The sequence below is a fragment of the Caloenas nicobarica genome, chromosome 1 (genome assembly GCF_036013445.1).
Source record: "Caloenas nicobarica isolate bCalNic1 chromosome 1, bCalNic1.hap1, whole genome shotgun sequence".
NCBI lineage: Eukaryota > Metazoa > Chordata > Aves > Columbiformes > Columbidae > Caloenas > Caloenas nicobarica.
This window is the reverse complement of record NC_088245.1, coordinates 130,750,304-130,768,568: the sequence shown is the minus strand read 5'-3', so window position 1 is coordinate 130,768,568 and position 18,265 is coordinate 130,750,304.

The window sequence follows — 18,265 nt, the reverse complement described above, 5'->3', positions numbered from 1 at the left end:
CACATGTTATTTAAAACCATGACGCCACTGTTCCAGGCATGCTACTGCGACCTGGACCCTGGGAGAGCTGAGTGAGCAGAGCCTCTCTGGAAAGTGGGGCTGGGACCGACAGCCCAGTGCCCTGGGGACTTAACCATTTGAGCCCGACTGTGGGAGATGCCTGACAAAGAGCTGCCTGCTCAGCTTTGCTTTCCCATAGCAAATGCCCTCACCTTTCTTCCAGTCCAGCTGTTCATGCAGGGCCCTGCATCAACAAACCCTTCTCTCTACTCCAAGGGTTTTTCCCAAGCCTGGGATGGTCAGATGGACCAGGTGATCTTGCATGCTGGAGACCTTCCCCAGTCTGACCCCCAAAAGTGCTGCTGCTGCCTAAATGGCCAGGGAGCACACAGCCTGGCCCTCACATACACATACGAGCTGTGCTCCTCTCTCCTCCCTATATGCATTCCCCAAGCAGCGTCACCCCAACCTCCTCCTCCAGCAGGCAGCCCAATTCTGTGTCCCCAGCCTTGTCCTCAGGATGCAGCCACCTTACCTCTCCCCTGCCCCACAGCCTGCAGGCAAGAGCATGCACAACTCTTTCCTGCTTATTTTGGGATTGCAGGTGCTTCAGCCTTGCTTTATAAGCATCTCTGTTGCACTGCTGAGGTTGGGTTGATGGTGCATCTGGCTGCTGGGGCTCTCTGCTCCATGGTGGGAGGTTCTTTTTCCCCTTGGCACTTCTCAGCTGACGCAGCTAATCAAGTGCTCAACAGCTGAAGCATCCTCTCTGCACCACCCCCGGCAGCCTGCATGTGTGTGTGTGTGTCACTGCAACCACTGGCCTGGCTGGCAGGGATCTGGCAGCCCTCAGGGATCTGGCAGCAGGCAGAGAGGCGTTAGCAGCAGCGCTGCAAGGTGTTAGCAGCCGCCCAGCAGCTGCCGGTCTCAAAAGCGCTCACAGATCAAGCCTCACCCCAGTCAAGGTTTATTTCCACCCAGTTTCTGCTGGAAAGGGGCCTAACAAAGCATTTTGGCCATCTCCATTGGTGTGTGCTCACTGCCCTCTCTTCAAGTTGCAATGAAATTTGATGGAGAGGGTAGCAGTTCTAGCCATATTAAGATCTTCTTGATTTATATCCTATACTTCCACAAATGTAGGTGAGTGGATAAAGGATTGAGACCTCATCAGCAGGCTGGCATTTGCTTGGCTGCTACCAGGCAGTTACAGCTCTCTGGGGCATGGTTAGGTATGTCCTCCCCATGGGGGCCTTAGTAATCAGAGGCTTCAGCTTGTTTATTTCTCACTGGATTGCTGCCACCAATGGGACCCTTGGTCACAAACCATGACCTCTGTGTCACAGAGAGAGAGAAGATGAAACATCACCCAGCAGGACATGCTCCAGTCTGAACATCACCACAGTGGAGAATTCAGAAGCAGAAAAAAAAAAAATCAAGGACTTCAGTGTGATTTTGTGTATTTAACCTCCTGATAATTCCCACTGTCAGCTTCCAAATCCTCATTTTTGCTCAGAAAGAGAGAGATTTCTCACAAGACTTTAATTCTTGGGCTTGGACATCTAGGAAACCCCTGTCTGGGACAGACCGATGGGCTGTCTAGCCTAGTCTCCTGCTGTGGCCATGAAAGAGCACACAGGGCTGATCACTTGCAGGGTCCATTCCCCCCGTCCTCCCACAGCACCTGTCATCACACAGCCAAAGGTGTGAGAAGGATCTTCCCATCCCTTCAGCTACCTCACTCCTGAGCCTGCTATCCCTGAAAAGGGGCCTATAAGAAAGATGGGCCAGACATTTTAGCAGGGCCTGTTATGACAGGACAAGGGGTAATGGTTTTAAACTAAAGGAGAGGAGATTCTGGCTAGACATGAAAAAGAAATTTTTTACAATGAGGCTGGTGAAACACTGGCACAGGTTGCCCAGAGAGGTGGTAGATTCCCCATTCCTGGAGACATTCAAGACCGGGCTGAACGGGGCTCTGAGCAACCTGATCTAGTTGCAGATGTCCCTGCTCATTGCAGGGGGTTGGAGTAGATGACCTTTGGAGGTCTCTTCCAACACAAACTATTCTCTGATTCTATAAATGCTGCTCCCCCTGCCCGAGCCTGCCAGTGCAGCCTGCCTCCGTGTCCAGGACCTGCTGCATGAAGATGTAGCTTTTTGTCAAAGAGGTGTAGGAGTTTCAGTGAGTCGCACAGTGGCTGTGCTGCAGGGCTGGGTGAACAACAACTCCCCGTTCACTGCCTCTGTGGTTTTGCAAACCTCATTTGTATTCCCTACCACCCCCCTCTGCAAAAACTGAAGTGTATTTTCGCATCCCTCAGACGTCAAAGGACACAGTTAAGGCTGTGGGACCCTAACCTGCATCCTCGAAAGAGCCAATACAGCCACATCTAATTCCATTGCTTCCTTGCTATTCAGGTAGTTGCCCCAGGCTGAAGTCAAAGACATCTCCAAGGGGATCAGTGAGAGACATCTGGGGAGGCGTGGGGGGACTCAGCCTGAAGATCAGTATATTAACTGGCATAGATCTAGTATGTACCCATCAGCTTTAACCAGGTGACAGCTATAGATCTATCCCATGAGTCTTTGACAGCAGGGACATGGAAGGTTTTAAGAGAAGTGAGAAAAAGCCATTCTGAAAACTGCTGCAGGAGTGGAAGTGTCTCACGAACAGCCTGTGCTGGTGCAGTGTGGTTTCAGTTGCTCACAGTTTGGGTAGAGGTTTCATATCACACAATGGGACTATCATCGTGTGTAGCCTGACGTTTCTAGAGCAGGCAAAGGCGGCAATGAACATCAGTGCATACATAACAAGCACCGGAGATATTATCTGGATCTCCAGATAGGTTGTGTGAGGCAGTTATGAGACTCCAAGCAAGAACAGTGACAAGCAAGAAAAAAAATTCAGCAGCTCATCAGCTTCTCTACATACCTCAGGCTTTTGAAGGGACAGAGGTCACTTCACAATGATCCTTTCCTGGATGCTCTTCAAAAGATATGCGCATCCTTGATGAGTTCAGACCCACTGCAATGGTGTCCTTGATAAGGAAGTCAGCTCCATCACCAGCAAACCTCTCTTTCCAGGCTGATATTTAAACAAAGGTGTTTCAAGCAAATGTTGAAGACAGAGGGAAAAGGAGAGGAGTTTATGCAGGGTTGATATGAGATCTTTACCCTAGTAGAGAAGATATGAGAGATTTACTCTGGCAGTGAAATTAAATGTGCGTGACACAGCTGAAGGCGAGCATGTGTATTAACAGACAAACACCCCCAGGAACACAAAATGAGATGAAAAGGGAGCTAAAGAAAGCAAACACCAAGGAATTCACACCACTCAAAGACGTGATGTGATCCTATTGCAACCACTCCACCAGCTGCACGTCTGTGGCCATGCCGTGTCCTGCTGTGCGCAGCCCTTCCTGCAACTGAATTTCCAAAATGCTGTGGGGTGTGGGTGGAACAAGGGACAGGGTATGGGCCAAACCGTGTTAACTTCTTTACAGGTACCTGGAGCACGACGTTACCACACAGCACAACTCTATCAGCCTCCTGGCCACATGTGATGAGCCCTCCCACCACCCACCCCCAACCACCACATTGAGCCTTCAAGGCTAAATCGTCACATTTCCAGGGGAAGGTCACCGCAGTGAGAGCTGCTGAGCAGCATGAGACATCACTCGACAGGCCAGCCAGGAGGGAGAGAAACAACGTTGTGGCAGCTGCCAACCCCCATCCAAATTATGGATGGGCTAGCCAACCATCCAGGGGGTTTACTGTGGTGGCCTGCAAAAAGGCCTATGAAAAATCCAAGATTCCTGACTCAAATTGTTGCTGCCTCCCTTGCTCTGGTCCTGACCACCTCTTTCTTTACTGCCCAGCCTGAGACACAGAGAAAAACTGTCAGTAGGTTGAAGATAACACCACTGCATCAGTTTAGGCTCAATGTCTGTTTGAGGTACGAGTAGAAATTTTCCTTGTAATGGGAAAGGGAAGCAGAGGCAGCATCAGACAGACAGCACAAATGCATCCTGGAGTATCTACGTGCCTGTGCTCAGCCTCCTTGTCCGCAGCAGGGAAAGCCCACTCAGCACTACCTCTAACATGATATACCCTTGGAAAAGTCCCACGCTCTAGAGCCGTGCCTCCTCCCCTCATGATGCCGTTCCCAGGGTGGTCTCACACTTGGTCACCTTGGCACTCTTGTCGGTGGCCCTTGTGACATTCACCTCCTTCCCCTGTGAAAGTAAAAATGCCAGATCTGGACACAGGCACTGCTGAGAACAGAACAACCTCCTCAAGGTGAGGAGCAAGGTTGGGAACTGGGTTCCCACTCTCCTAGTCCCTGGCAGCCCTGCCTGGACTCTCACGGCACTGTTACCCCATGGGGTAGCGTGGCCCTTCTTCTTCCTCCTCCCATGACATGACATGAAGCAACTCTGGTTATTCCTCTGGGTGGCTCTGCTCCCCAGCACGTATTGGCAAGCAATTGCAGTCCTTTCTGAAGGACAGGCAGCCTTCACAGCAGTAAACACCAGGGTGGAAGACAACAGAAACCTTATTCTTCACCCCAAGATATGTCCACAATGTTGCCGTGGTGTCCCTACCACAGCCAAAACTGATAAACTTCAAGCAACTTGAGAAACTCAGGAGCAGCAGAAAACCCAGGGCCAGAGCGGAAACATTAAATACAGCTAACCTTGCCCGCATGCAGAATGAGCCATAACCCAAGTGTCCCTGCTGAACCCCAGGGGTCCTGATGAGCAGCTCAGGGGAGGGATAACCACTCATTCATGTGCAGATGCAATGCCAATAGAGACAGCAACACCACAGAGGAGGTGGTGAGTATGAGACAGAAAAAACATTTTTCAGGGCCTTGACAGTGACCCAGCGCACTCCCACTGCAAGAGGAATTTCTTTAAAAAGTGCTCTCACTGGGGATTTATGGGTGAACATAACTGTATATTTTACAGTACACTCTTATGGCCTCATCGGTCAATAATCTGCATTTAACTCAGTCCCTTCAGAGTGTGATGGGCCATAACGCTTACGAAGCAGCTGCTACATGCTGAAATAATAATCAAGGAAGCGGAGAGCAGAGCTGATAATTGACTCTGCTAATGTGCGAGTCGGGACTTTGAGTTATTGATCAGATGTGCTTCAGCGGCTCAGCAAGAGCCTGATCCTACATGCCTGGAGGTTATTGATTCGGATATTACCAAGAAGGGGGTCCTCTCTTCTCCCTGCATATTCACTTTTCAGGTTGTCACCTATTTTGGATTTCTTTCAACATTTCCCCTGGGACTGGCCTAACGTAGACCCCTGAAATTGCCCAGAAAAGCAGCTTTTAACCTGAGGGACATCAACATGCAATGCTGAGGAGACAATGACTTTCACCTCTCAGTACCTCTTCCTGGCACCATTCTTGACATGGGTACCCTCTTCCCGCAACCCCTTTTCCTCCTACCCTCCAAGTGAATCCATCGCTTCACCCTTCAGGTCTTCTAGCCACCTCTCTGTCTCCTTCTTGAGTGACTCAAGCTTCATTGCAGCTTTGGCATGTTTGTCGCTGTCCCCATAGCTTACCATGTCATGGCTGATCAAGGCACTGCCCTGGCACCTCAACCCCCACACATCACCCGCTCACCCACCTTCCAGCCTGTGTTGGAGTCGTAGCAAGAAGCTGCTTCCTGCACTGTTAGCTGGATGTCAGCAGCCATGTCTTGAACGTGCCCTTGCAAAAAGCCTGCTGAAAAAGCTAAATAAATAATGTCAGACAGTTCTTCTTTCTCAGCTAATTCACTGGCTCGTTCAAAGACTTGCAGTAGTTCAGGAAACATGGTTTCCTGCTGCAGAATCTCTGCAGGTTGCACCTCCAAGCAGTCTTACCCTTGTAAGCTTCACAGCCAATTCTCCTAATTTGCTAGGTATTGCATTCATTTGCATGGATGTTGAACAGGCCTGTAATTCTCCAGATCATCCCACGAGCTGTTAAAAATATGAGTAGAACATTCTCCATCCTTATCAAACGCTGCTTTTTCTTCTAGGTCTTGGGCGGGGGGAGGGAGGGGCAGGGAGGGGACAGAGCAGGCAGTTCTTCAACAAGAGAAGGAATATTTCTTTTTGAGATGCAGCCCTTCCATCCTCGTCCTCCCTGGGACCTCTCTGGGATGGCTGTATGCCATCATGACCTGGCATCTTACTGACACTTACATAGTCTGGCTGTTCCAGCTCCTCCTTGCTCAATCTCTGATACTATCTCATCTTGGTCCAGAAAAGAGCAAGGTCTGTGTTAGCACCTTCAAAGCCATGTTTTGTAGTGGTAACTGATGTAAAGGAATTCTTCAGCCCTCCAAGCACATATTTAGTTTCTTTAATTGCTCTTTTTTAAGTACAGGAGACTCAATCCTTAAATATTGAAGCAGATCTCCCAGTGTGGGTTGCTTGGGAAATCAATGCTTTTACACCTCTAGGCTTCTACGTGCTTAAGCTCATTTTGATCTTCTAAGACTGGGAAAAATGCTGTCCAGTGAAAGGCATGAAGAACTTAGTTTGGGTTGTCCAAAAACATTTGTGAGATGCTTTAAGCAATACCTTCACAAGAGTCTTTAATAATTCAGTGGAGAAAGGTAAAAGAAGAGTCAGTGGCTGGAATTTAGAGCCAGACAAGCCCTCTCAGGAAAAAAACCCATGTGCTCTTAGCTGGGAAGAGAATTAACCACTGTAGTTCACTCCAACCAAAGGCCTGGAGCCTCTCCATCTTGCTGCCTTCATCACGGCAACATTATTCAGACCTAACACAAGATATCTAGGTGAAAAGCTCTGTCCTGACTGAGGTCAGCCAAAACGTTCTGGCAGCCTTCCTGACTCCAAGTCCCACACATGGCCCCCCTCAATGCACATCACTGCACTTGGCCCCGGCTCCCTCCAAGACGCCAACCAGACCAGCCATGGGAGCGCCCATGCAATGTGATTAGTGGCCGCACAGCCCCAACCTAGGGCTTCTCGCTCTCCTACACCACCCTAGAAGGAGCCGAAGAGGGGTGGATGAGGCACACCCTGCCACCAGCGTGGCGCAAGGATTCCCCAGGGTGCTTCACAGGTCCCCATCAGCGGGGGCCAGATGGCGCGCAGGCCGAGCTAACAGAACCACAAGCCACTGGCCCTCTGTAAAAGCTTTTAAGAGGTGACTAAGAGAGACATGACGTGTGGCCAGGTAACAGGGTGGGGAAACAACCACAGCGCTGAGCTCTCTGTCAGGTGCCAGCTGCAAGTCACATCACCAGCAAGACCGAGCCGGTGGTGGTGGCAACAGCCGGCAGCTCTGCATGGAAGTGGTTAGGTTAGCTGTGTTTCACCTGCTGGCATGCCTCGGCACAGCTGCCAAGGCTGGTCCACCCAGTGGTGGGGTGGCAAGCCCCCCGGGAGCACCAGCTCCTGCTGGGGAAGTGGCCTGAGCAGCACTGCTGGTCTCCAGATACATCTGTGGTAAGAGGTCTCAGATGCTAGCCAGGGGGGGTGGGGGGCACAGGACCTCTGCTTGGTGGTGAAATGACCGTGTGTCTTGCGAATTGAGCCACAGTAAGAGCCAGGGGCTGCCCTATGGGAGACAGCCTTCGTCTCACAGTATCCTCTCCTGACTTAGTATCACCTTCACTGAGCTCAAAGTCGAGCGGATGCTCTGCCAGTCACAGGCAGAGCCCCTCACAAGGTCAGCAAAATACTTCTCTCTTTAGCGATCGCTCATGAGGCTGGAGGTGATACTGATTTTCCGATATGAACATCTTCAGCCTGCAAAGGTTTGGCAGGATCCTGCTGGTAATAATGTTGGTTTTGACCACCAAACCAAAGGCCCATGGTGATTTCTTCCAGATTTGCCATGGTTTGGTGATTCTCAATATTTTAAAACAACAAATCGTAGCTTTAATTTGACTTTCTTGTAGATTGCCCTGTAGCCTTCTTTTCTGTCTCTTAACCAGAAACCCCACAAGGGCCTGCACTTCCTTGGATGACTCTTTACTGCTCTGTGGACCATGGCTCTGGGGCCAGTGTCGTAGCTCTGCAGGCCACCCTTCTTTAAATCATTCTGAACACGATCCAAAAACCAGACTTGTCCTAACCCAGTTAGATTTCAAAGGAAAAGATGGAATTCAGCAGTCAATGGAGCTGATAAAAGCTAATGGGCTTCAGATGGAAGTCTGGTACTCCTCCCTGTCCACCATCATACCTCTTTGTGAGGAAGATGGGACAGGTTGCACTCCCAAAAATCTAGCTGAAGAGTCCATAGGTTGCTTCCAGTAGATGACAGATGTCGGATAGGCTTTGCTCCCCTCCTGTCTGCAGAAGAAAAGGAGAACTGCCAATCCAGCTCCGACTTGCCAGATGCTGTGGGACACATCCATGTTTCGACAGCTCTTTATGTCCCTTCTCATTTTCCAGGCTGTCTTTCCAACCAGATTCATCTACTGCCAGACGTTGCTCACCTTGCTGAGTCTGTAGCTCATGCAGCTGTTAGATTTTCACAGAGGTTTAAAGATTTTACCAAGAGTAGCAAAAATTTGACAAGACACTTAACAGTTCTGCTGTGGCTGACAGAATGCTGAGTTGCAGCAAGAGAAATGGTAAGGTTCTTGTTCAGCTCACTCCCACAATGCATGGAAAGCTAAGAAACAGCCAGGCAGGCAGGGGAGTGATGGCTCCATCTGGAGACTCGGGGTGCTGAAGGTCAACTCTGCAACTCAGAGATGTGAAAGATGGGAATTTTGAAATGAGAAAAATGGCATTTTACAGAAATAGACGTAAGCAGTTTCCAGGCAAGCATCAGGAAAATACTTTCCAAATGCCCATGCCAGCTGGACAGAGCCTCTCCTGGAAGATGTGCACGCACAGAGCCCACAGTGGCGCGCAGCAGATCTGCACGTCAGGAGCCACAGCACGGGCACTGGCAGCCTCCCCGAGCTCCAGGCCTTGGTGCTTCCCACGAGAAAGGAGAAGCTGCTACTCAGCAGGGGTGGGAAAGCCACGTGTCACAGTACTTTGAGGTTCCTGTTGCATCAAAGACTTCCTGACCGATGCTGCAACTACTTTGTCCACCCTCAGCATGCAAATAACCCCTGCCACCCATATCTGGTGGCCAGCTGCCCTTTCCCTGGGGGGATGGCAAGGCACTGCAGCACAGCAGCCAGACAAGTTGAGTAGTACCCCTCACAGCAACCCAAACCCTGCAGACAAACCATCTGCCTCCTAGGGCTCTCCTGACTTTGATTACATGGAGGGACTCAAGGACAAGGGGTTCCTGATGGGCAAGGTGAACAAGAGTCAGCAGTGCACCGCTGCTGCAACAAAGGCAAATCAGATGCTGGGCTGCATCTGCAGGGACATTACTAGCAGAGAGAGAGAGAGACGTGATCATCCCTCTCTACTCAGTGCTTTTTAGATCACTAAGCATTGTGTCTAGTTCTGGTCCCCACAATTCAAAAAAGAAGTGCACAGACTGGAGAGGGTCCAGAGGAGGGTCCGAAAATGATCATAGGGCTGGAGAACCTGCCTTTTAAGGAAAGACAGAAGTTAGATCTTTTCTCCCAGGAGAAGAGAAGACTCTGTGGGGACCTACTCACAGTTTTCCAGTACCTAAAGGGTAGCTACAAGTTAGGCACAGGTTCTCTCCTCATAAGGAGCCACATGGAGAGGACAAGGGGCAACAGGTACAAGTTGCACCAGGAGAGATTTAATCTTGACATAAGAAATAATTTTGTTACAGTGAGAAAAATCAATCACTGGAACAACCTCTCCAGGGATGGGGTGGAGTCCCTGTAGGTTTTCAAGACACAACAGGATAGAGTGCCAGATAATCTCCAGCTAGTCTCCCTTTCCCATGGACCAGACAATCTTTCAAGGTGCCTTCCAACCTGGGCTATTCTACGCTTCTATGAGACTCGTCCTGTCTCCAGATCCTGGGCTGTCTCCAGGCCTTTGCACCTCCTGGACACTGTATAGCCCCATTCCTGGGCATTTCCCCTGCTACCCAGGGACACCGCCTCCAGCCATCCCTCCCAGGGTCCCTGCCCCTGCCTCTTAGGTAGGGGAACCGTGACTGCACTGTCCCCAGACAGCACGTGCCCTTGACGGGAGAAGCGTTGTCTCTGCTTGCAGATCCCTCACTGCTTCTTTTCTTCGGCGGGAAGATTTGTTTCCTTGCACATCCTGCCATGTCCTCCTGAAAAAGCAGAGAATAAAAAGGGAGACAAACCTGCCACTTCGTTACTCCTAATCAGCATGGTGCAGAGAGTGGGAGAGGCTGTATTTAGGAATGTACCTGAAGGATTTTTGATATCCCACCCACATATCCATTCAGCCTGAGAATCCAGACTCCTCTATGTCATTTATACTAATCTGTCCCCTTGCGCTACAGAGCAATCACCCTTCACCATGAGATCACACAACTCCTACACCCACAAGAGCACACACATCACCAGGCACAACCCTGTCCCGAATAAACCATGGCTAATCTACCTATTATAGAGGAACCGGCAACAAATCACCCGTTGACCAAACAGAGCCAAGGAAGTGCTTTAGAAAGCATGCTGCAAACCACGGCCAACATGGAAACATAGGCTCCAGCTACTGGGCAGGTCCCAGCACTGGAGAGACAGTGCTGGTAGTTACCAAAAGGTCTCGCTATACATGCGTGTATGCATCTCTATTGCCCATGCTGTTCTGCCTGAATTCAGAAATAGCTCCCCTCCAGCCCAGTGAGAAAAGTTTCTGCACTGGGCTTTCTAACCTCTGTCACATCAATGGGAACCAGGTCTGAGGATGCTGTCCTGGATCGTACTGTTCTAGATCTTTCATTTTGCTCCGCAGCATCTGCAAATTATATGGAGGTGGAAATGTCTGATCCAAACCTTAACCAACTACCCTGAAGGTTCAGAACGAGGTTTTGGTCCTAATTCATTACTAAATGCTGGGAAGTTCATAGTGCCTTACAAGCCTACTATTGAAGCAAGTGCAATAGGGAGAGAAATAAGAAACCAATTTCAGTGCCAGAAGTGAATTCAATTTTGTAAAGAAACTGCATAGTCGATACCCAGCATCCTGTGATCAAACTGTTCCAGTCTGCTGTTTTCCTTCCCTGACAGGATTTTCCCAGCACTACTTACCTCATCAGCCTTTCATTGCTACTAAGCCAGGATTCCCAGACAATCTGTCCCACTGCCTCAAAACAACTTTCTGTCTATCACTAACAGGTCTGCAGCACCCATATGTCCTGCAGCCTCCACTACTAACAACAGTCTTAATCTTCTTCCTTAACACCGGTTATCAAAGTAACACTCCGAGGCAGGAATAGATGCTAAATTTCAGATCATTAGCAGAAAACAGGACCAATTATAAAAAAAAAAAAAAAGCCAAGAGAAAGAGATCTCACACTGGATTAAAAATAGACTTTTTTTTCTTTTTATTCATTCTCATGATTTCAATTTGGCATGCAAACAGCAAGCTTTGCAAGCTCAGAAGGGAAATGTGCCTGGCTAGGAGGGCGGCAGAGATGGCCCACGCAGGGATGTACCCACCCCACTCGCACCTGCAGCGTGGAGGAAGGTGTGCCCAGCACCAAGGTTTGTTCTGTGGGCCTAGGACACCTCCCAGGGAGATGTAGACAAGACGGACTGAGGAGTGGGCAGAGTTTGCTTCTGCGGTGGGTGGCCATTGCTGCTGGGCATGTGGGATCAGAGGCACCACTTGGACCTGAGGAGACAGCCAAAGCATGACAAAAGTTGCTTTTCCCGTGCAAATCCATTCAACACTTCATATGCTGACATAGGTCACATGCCTCCTCAGTGACTTGAAAGCATCCAAGGAGAAAGAGTGTCCATTAGGCACCTGCATTTCTCCTCATTGGTCTTGCTGGATGGGTGTAATTTCCTTTGACAGCATCCTTTCCTCACACCTTGAAAAGCCTGGAGCTGGAAACCACCACCAAAGGAGAGGCATAACCACTGCTATCACTAGCATGCACTTTTGATGGTAACAGCATGGCAGGTACTGACAAAACAAAAAAATCTGTCCCAAAGTGGGCAGGAGGAGAGAGGGATGCCTGCAAAGTGAGTGTGGCTCTCAGCAAGCACTAAGAAACAATCGAATCTCTGGGAGACAAAGCACATCTCTTCCATCTCCCCACCAGAGAAGATTTTGAGAAAGAATAGTTTCCAGCTGGAAGGGAAAAGTGAAACCCAGCAGAGCCAGGGGACAGTTTCAGCTGCGGCTGCCCCTCTGCTAATTGCCCAAGCTCCAGCAGCAGCCTCACCATCAGTGACCATCACCACCCTGGTGCGTGCCAAAGGACAGCACTGGTGGCCTGATGGGTGATGAGCAGGGGAGATTGTTCACATGGACTCAATGGCAAGTCAATAGCTTCCACATTGAACATTACATTAAGATAGATTATTTAAATGCCTAGAGAATTCGTTTTGGCTGGGGCAGGCGCAGGAACTCAGGAGAGGGAACAAGAAAACTAGATACAATTTCCATGACTATTAGTTGTTCTTCAGTGTCTGAAGGAAACCCCAAAGCGCTTATCACCAGTAGGCTTCAGTTCATTATGTGGGGTTCTATAGTGCTGCTGGGAAATGCTTGGGGGGATCTACAGATGGACGCCTCCCCAAATAAAAAGTTGAAAGCCAATGTGAAATAAAGAGGGAATAAGAACAGGGAATGTTTGTACGAAGAAGAGCAGCCACAGCTCGCCTACAGAAAAACTTTGTCTATTCCAAGTATAGCAAATGGGAATGAAACTCTGAGTCAAACCTTATTTGTCCTATTAATTCGGCTGAGCAAGAAAGTCACAACAGAGGGGGAGGGAAAAGATACACAAAACTGCCTTAAACAGCTTAAACTAAAACCAATCATTTACCAGCACACAGTCACAATAAAAGCAATTAGCATGCAAGATATTAAGAACATATCCCATCTTTAAGATGTCTATGGGCCACAAATAGAGGTGCACAAAAGACAGATTAGGAACAAATCTCAACTTCTTATGCCATCAATTCTCCAGTTAATTATCTGATAATCACCATGGCGTTCATTTACAGAATAAACATCCCATGTAAATTTAAATCTGCATGTAAATAGAAAAAGAGTTAATTAACAAAACAATAAAGTACCCAACAAAGTAAACACTCTGCTGACTCCACTCCCCCATTAGTGGGAAGAGTCTGCTGGAACTTTGTGCTGAACTCCTAGACTAAAGCACTGAGGTCTGTACTTCTAGCAGCAAAGCACCACGAGCTGTCATGAAAAATAAATTGCAAGTTTGTCAGGGGCGAGGAAGCCCAGGAAAACCCAGATCCCAATTCAACACAGCTTATCCTTATTTCTACCTCCATCAAATAAAGAACATAAGCCTCCATGGAAATCACATGCTTGCATCCTGAGCTGAATAGGAATAAGCAAAGAACATGCTTAAATATTTTGCAGAATTAGATCCACAATCTTCATTTCATACTGCAGTAATTCCATAGAAAAAGATTTTTTTTTTTCTGAAAATGAAACTTATTTTGGGTTCAGCAGGGAGATTTTTCCCTTTGATTCTCACTTTTGGAGTCAGTCTTTCCTCCTGTCTCCTTCTCTAGAGATGTTCTAAAAAAACAGATTTCTGATTTCTTTGCATGTTTCACAGCAAACTGCTGTGTCCAAGTTCCCTCATTTGTTACGCAGAGAAAATTCTCAACTACACTATTGTGATACCATGAAGTCCTTAAATGGAAGATACTGTAGAAATAGAAAGGATAATCTAAAAACTTCACCTTGCCTAGTGGCCTACAGATTAACACAATTTACTCTACTGAAAGAGGATTCTAATGCTTTTAGAAGCATTTTCAGAGAAAAAAAAAAACCAAAGAAAGAAAAGTGCCCTGTTGGAGGTATAAAAGGAAGAGAAAATATGAAAATTTGAGTGGGTATGTGCCTTTTTTTTGCATCTTATATGGTTATATGTACATCTACAAAGTAATCATGAAATAACATTAAGAAAGGACTAAATGGTCAGACTATCCACCGCCTCACCTTGTCTGAGCAATGGCCAAAAGCACAGGCCTAAAGCAGAAGCATTCATGTGTAATACTTCCCCACACCCTACCAATTCACAGCTCAAGGACTTACCGGGATGGCTACTTCATGGTTAGCAATGCTCAGTAGCCTGCCTCCCTTCCTGATTGTTTTCTCCTGGAAAACCGAAAATTATAGCACAACAACAAAGAGCTTTCCAACTTCACGTTGCGTGAAAACCCTGGTCCTTTTCATTCGTTTTGTTTTGAGGCTGCTCCCAGCTAGCTTCTTCAGCATCCCGCTGCTCTCACGCAAGGAAAAAAGGAAAGCCCCACCACTGTCGATCTTTTCCATGCCATTTCAGACCTCTTTCATTGCCTGGGGTCATCCCCCCAGACTGACAGGCCCAGGTGGTTCAGCCATTCCCCACCTGAAAGCTGCACCATGGCTCTCATCAGTCACTGCCCCTGCCCTTGACAGGTCAGCTCTGTTCTCTGGACAGACTACAGCAGGGGTGTCAAACTCATTTTCTCCAGGGGCCACATCAGCCTTGCTGTTGCCTTCAAAGGGCCGAATATAATTTTAGGACTGCATAAAGTAAGAGGGCCTATGTGGCCCCCGGTGAAAATGAGCTTGACACCCCTGGACTACAGCTGTAAGATTTTTCTCATCCAGATGCTCACTGACTCCTTCGAAGAACCTAATAGCTTTGTGAGCCATACCTGCCTTTTTCCATAGCCAGACCATTTCTTCCTTGCTTGATGCAGAGGTCAATCTTACCAGCTGCCTGCGGGTCCCTCAGCCTTCCCATGTCTGGCTGGTCTAGCAGAGCAGCTTGCAAAGCTGTCCAAGCCTCTGAATATCTACATGAGATATACAAACTCTGGCCTGCTCCTAGGACCCAAGAGCCTTGTCTTAGTGAAGGATGTCATAAGTATCCCTTTAGACATCCATTCTTCAAAACAGGCCAGGTCTTTGCCCAAAACAGAGCCTCAAGAAGATGGTTGTCCAGTGCGAGCTACCAGGCTCTCTGATCGCTGCTTTTGGCTTGATGACCCCATTCTCAGGAGCCTCAGAATGGCCTTGTCACCCAACTCACAAAAAATTTTGTCCTGCTCAAGTCCGATTAAATGCTCAAATGATAGCACAAAATGAGCTACTTAGCCTTCCATACCTTTGCCTCACTCGGGGAATGCACCAAATTGATGTTCACACTCTGAGAACGAAGAGCAGGACAACCTTGCATTGCCTATACAGGATGTGTGCATTAAAACATTGACAAGTAACAGTAGGACAGTATGTTCATAGGTTTCCCTCTAGGCTCGGAGGGGGCAGGGGTTTAGCCACAGGCGCAGCTTCCCAAGGACATAAAACAGGGGACTTCATGCCACACCGATAGTGGTGAGACTTACCCCGCGATGCCCCCATCTTTCCTCCCCGTCTCTTTAGACCTTCAGTAATTCCTCTCTGAATTGCCTGCCTCTCCTAACATTATCAGGCAGAAGTGTACGTCCCACTTCATTAAGCCTGTAAGCCACTGGCTGGATGATATCTGACTTGCATCCGTTTGCAATTTAAAACGGGCATTTGCTTCAGATCAAAGCAGCAGCGGCAGCAGGAACAGAAATTAGCATCTCACGGTCTCTCTCTCCCCGGTTTCATCACCACAGTGTGTCTCCCTCATTACCAGGGAAATGAAATGTCTTTACAGTTCAGGCTGCCTCTGCCTTTTATCCCGTGGCCACCATGTGAGGCATTACTGCCACATTTAACAGCAATTGGTCATGGCCCTTCTCTTTCAAATGGGACAGTGGGCCTCTCCTCCCTATTAGCATCCTGTGAGGGGGCTGCGAGGAGTCACAGCCCCTCCTGATTTGCCATACTGCTCCCAGCATTCGCCCATTCATTCCGTCACATTTAAAATAATGATAAAAATCAATGTTTTCCCTCCTGCCAGTGAATTTTCACACTTAGTCGGCAGTCCCAGAAACAAATGCTCCTGCCAGCCCTACGAGGATCAGGTAACAGCACACACAAGGCCAGAGACCACCACCCCCACTATGCTTTGCCTGCACAATGGTCCCCAAGGAGGGGGCCGAGCACAGCACCCATGGCGAGGGCAGGCTCCAGGGATGCTGGAGGAGCAGCTCCCTTCACACAGAATCACAGAATGTCAGGGATTGGAAGGGACCTCGAAAGATCATCTAGTCCAATCCCCCTGCCGGAGCAGGAACACCCAGATGAGGTTACACAGGAAGGTGTCCAGGTGCGCTTTGAATGTCTCCAGAGAAGGAGAATCCACAACCTCCCTGGGCAGCCTGTTCCAGTGTTCCGTCACCCTCACTGAGAAGAAGTTTCTTCTCATATTTAAGTGGAACCCCCTGTGTTCCAGATTGCACCCATTACCCTTTGTCTTACCATTGGTTGTCAGCGAGAAGAGCCTGGCTCCATCCTCCTGACACTCACCCTTTACATATTCATGAACATTTATGAGGTCACCCCTCAGTCTCCTCTTCTCCAAACTAAAGAGACCCAGCTCCCTCAGCTTCCCTTTCCTTTCACTTTTGCCCAGCAGCCCAGGCACACAACCTGCACTTGGTCCCTGCAGGGCAAATGAGCACAGTGTCAATTAAAAGACCCTCTACTTGGATTATTCTTTTTAAATAAAGCTGCTGATGGAGGTGAGTGGTTTGCAATGGCACTGGTGAGCTCACACCCACACTCCCCTGGAGAGCTTACTGGCACTGGCTGTACAGGAGGGCTCAGCTCCCTGACAGTGTCACTTATAAACATATAATTCTCCTTAGAAACATACAGGAAAAAAAATGTAATGAATGAATGAAAGCAAGAGAGCCCAGATGAGCACATACTTGAATATGTTGCTTGTGGTATTCTGTTTCCTGTCTGGATTGCAGAAAAAAAGTAGTGCCTGGACCTGGCTTAGCAGTTTGCATTTCTAAATAGGAGCTGCTAGGGAAACACACTTGTGTTTGGTTTAAACAATGTCCATGAAAGGATTTTTTTTTTTTTTTTAAATGCCCAGGCAGGTAGGAGACCATTAATCTTGTCAGTCCCACCCCACCACAACCAGCCTCTTTGCTGGTGAGCGCAGCTGAGCTGGTCTCCCCTGCTTGCTGTGGTAGCAAAGCGAGCCAGATACCACGTCACCCCTCACACATCCTTCCCACCTCTAGCCCCATGGTCTGTACTGCTTCTGCCTTGGAAACTATCACTCTAGGGCAAGGGCTGCCTTTTCTTGCCCTGTGCAACAGGACTGTAATCCCATATTGTCTGCAGGAAGAAGAAAAGGAGGAGGCAGAGGATTGGAGGAGAAGAACCAAAAACCCAGCAGTAGGCAGGTACAATGCAGCAGTTTCTTAGTGGTTAAGGAAGGTTTAGCATCCTAGGAGTGGTTCTGCTTTGTCTTAGTTGCCAAAGACCAAAGGTGAAGGGCATGCAAAACAAGCAGGGGCTGCAAGAACCAGCTAGGATGCAAAATGACATCAAGTGAGACCAAAGCACATACCAGAACTGCATCTTTTATTTCCAGTTTTTAAATATTTTATCACAGGAAAAAAAAAAGTCGTATTTCAAACTCAGAGTTAACAGGAAGGAATGAAGCGGTTGCATTGTTTAATGCTAGAGTTAGGTTATGGTTGGACTCGATGATCCTGAGAGTCTCTTCCAACCGAAACGATTCTATGATTCTATGCTTGAGACAGGACATCCCAGGAGAACTCCGAGTCATTTGTTCGGAGGCATTTCTTGAAAGTTTGGTAACCTGCCTCAACAGCCTTGCCCTGGCAGTACAGGACAGCGTGCTACTACTGTAAGGAAACCCTGAGCCATCAGCTGTCAGAGGTTGCAAAATATCACCTTCCATGTAAGCCACTTCCCACCGCTCCTGCACAGCAACTAAGCCATCACCCACTTCCCTCCTCACAGGACAGAGGAGCCTTGCAGCAAAAGGTCCTCGGTGCACCCATCTCCAGGTGAGAGAGTCACTGGTGCGATCTTGTGTCCCACTGCGTGTTGGGTGAGCTGCCTTGGTGGTGACTGAGCACTGGCCTTGCTCCTGTCCTGCCCCAAGGCAGGTGCCATGAAAACATTCCAGGAAGGTGACACAACACAAGGGTTATATTCCCACCTGTCCCACCCTCACGTCATCCATCTTCTGGAACAGTGAGGGTGTGCCAAGCTGCGGGGTATGCTGTCTTGCTTG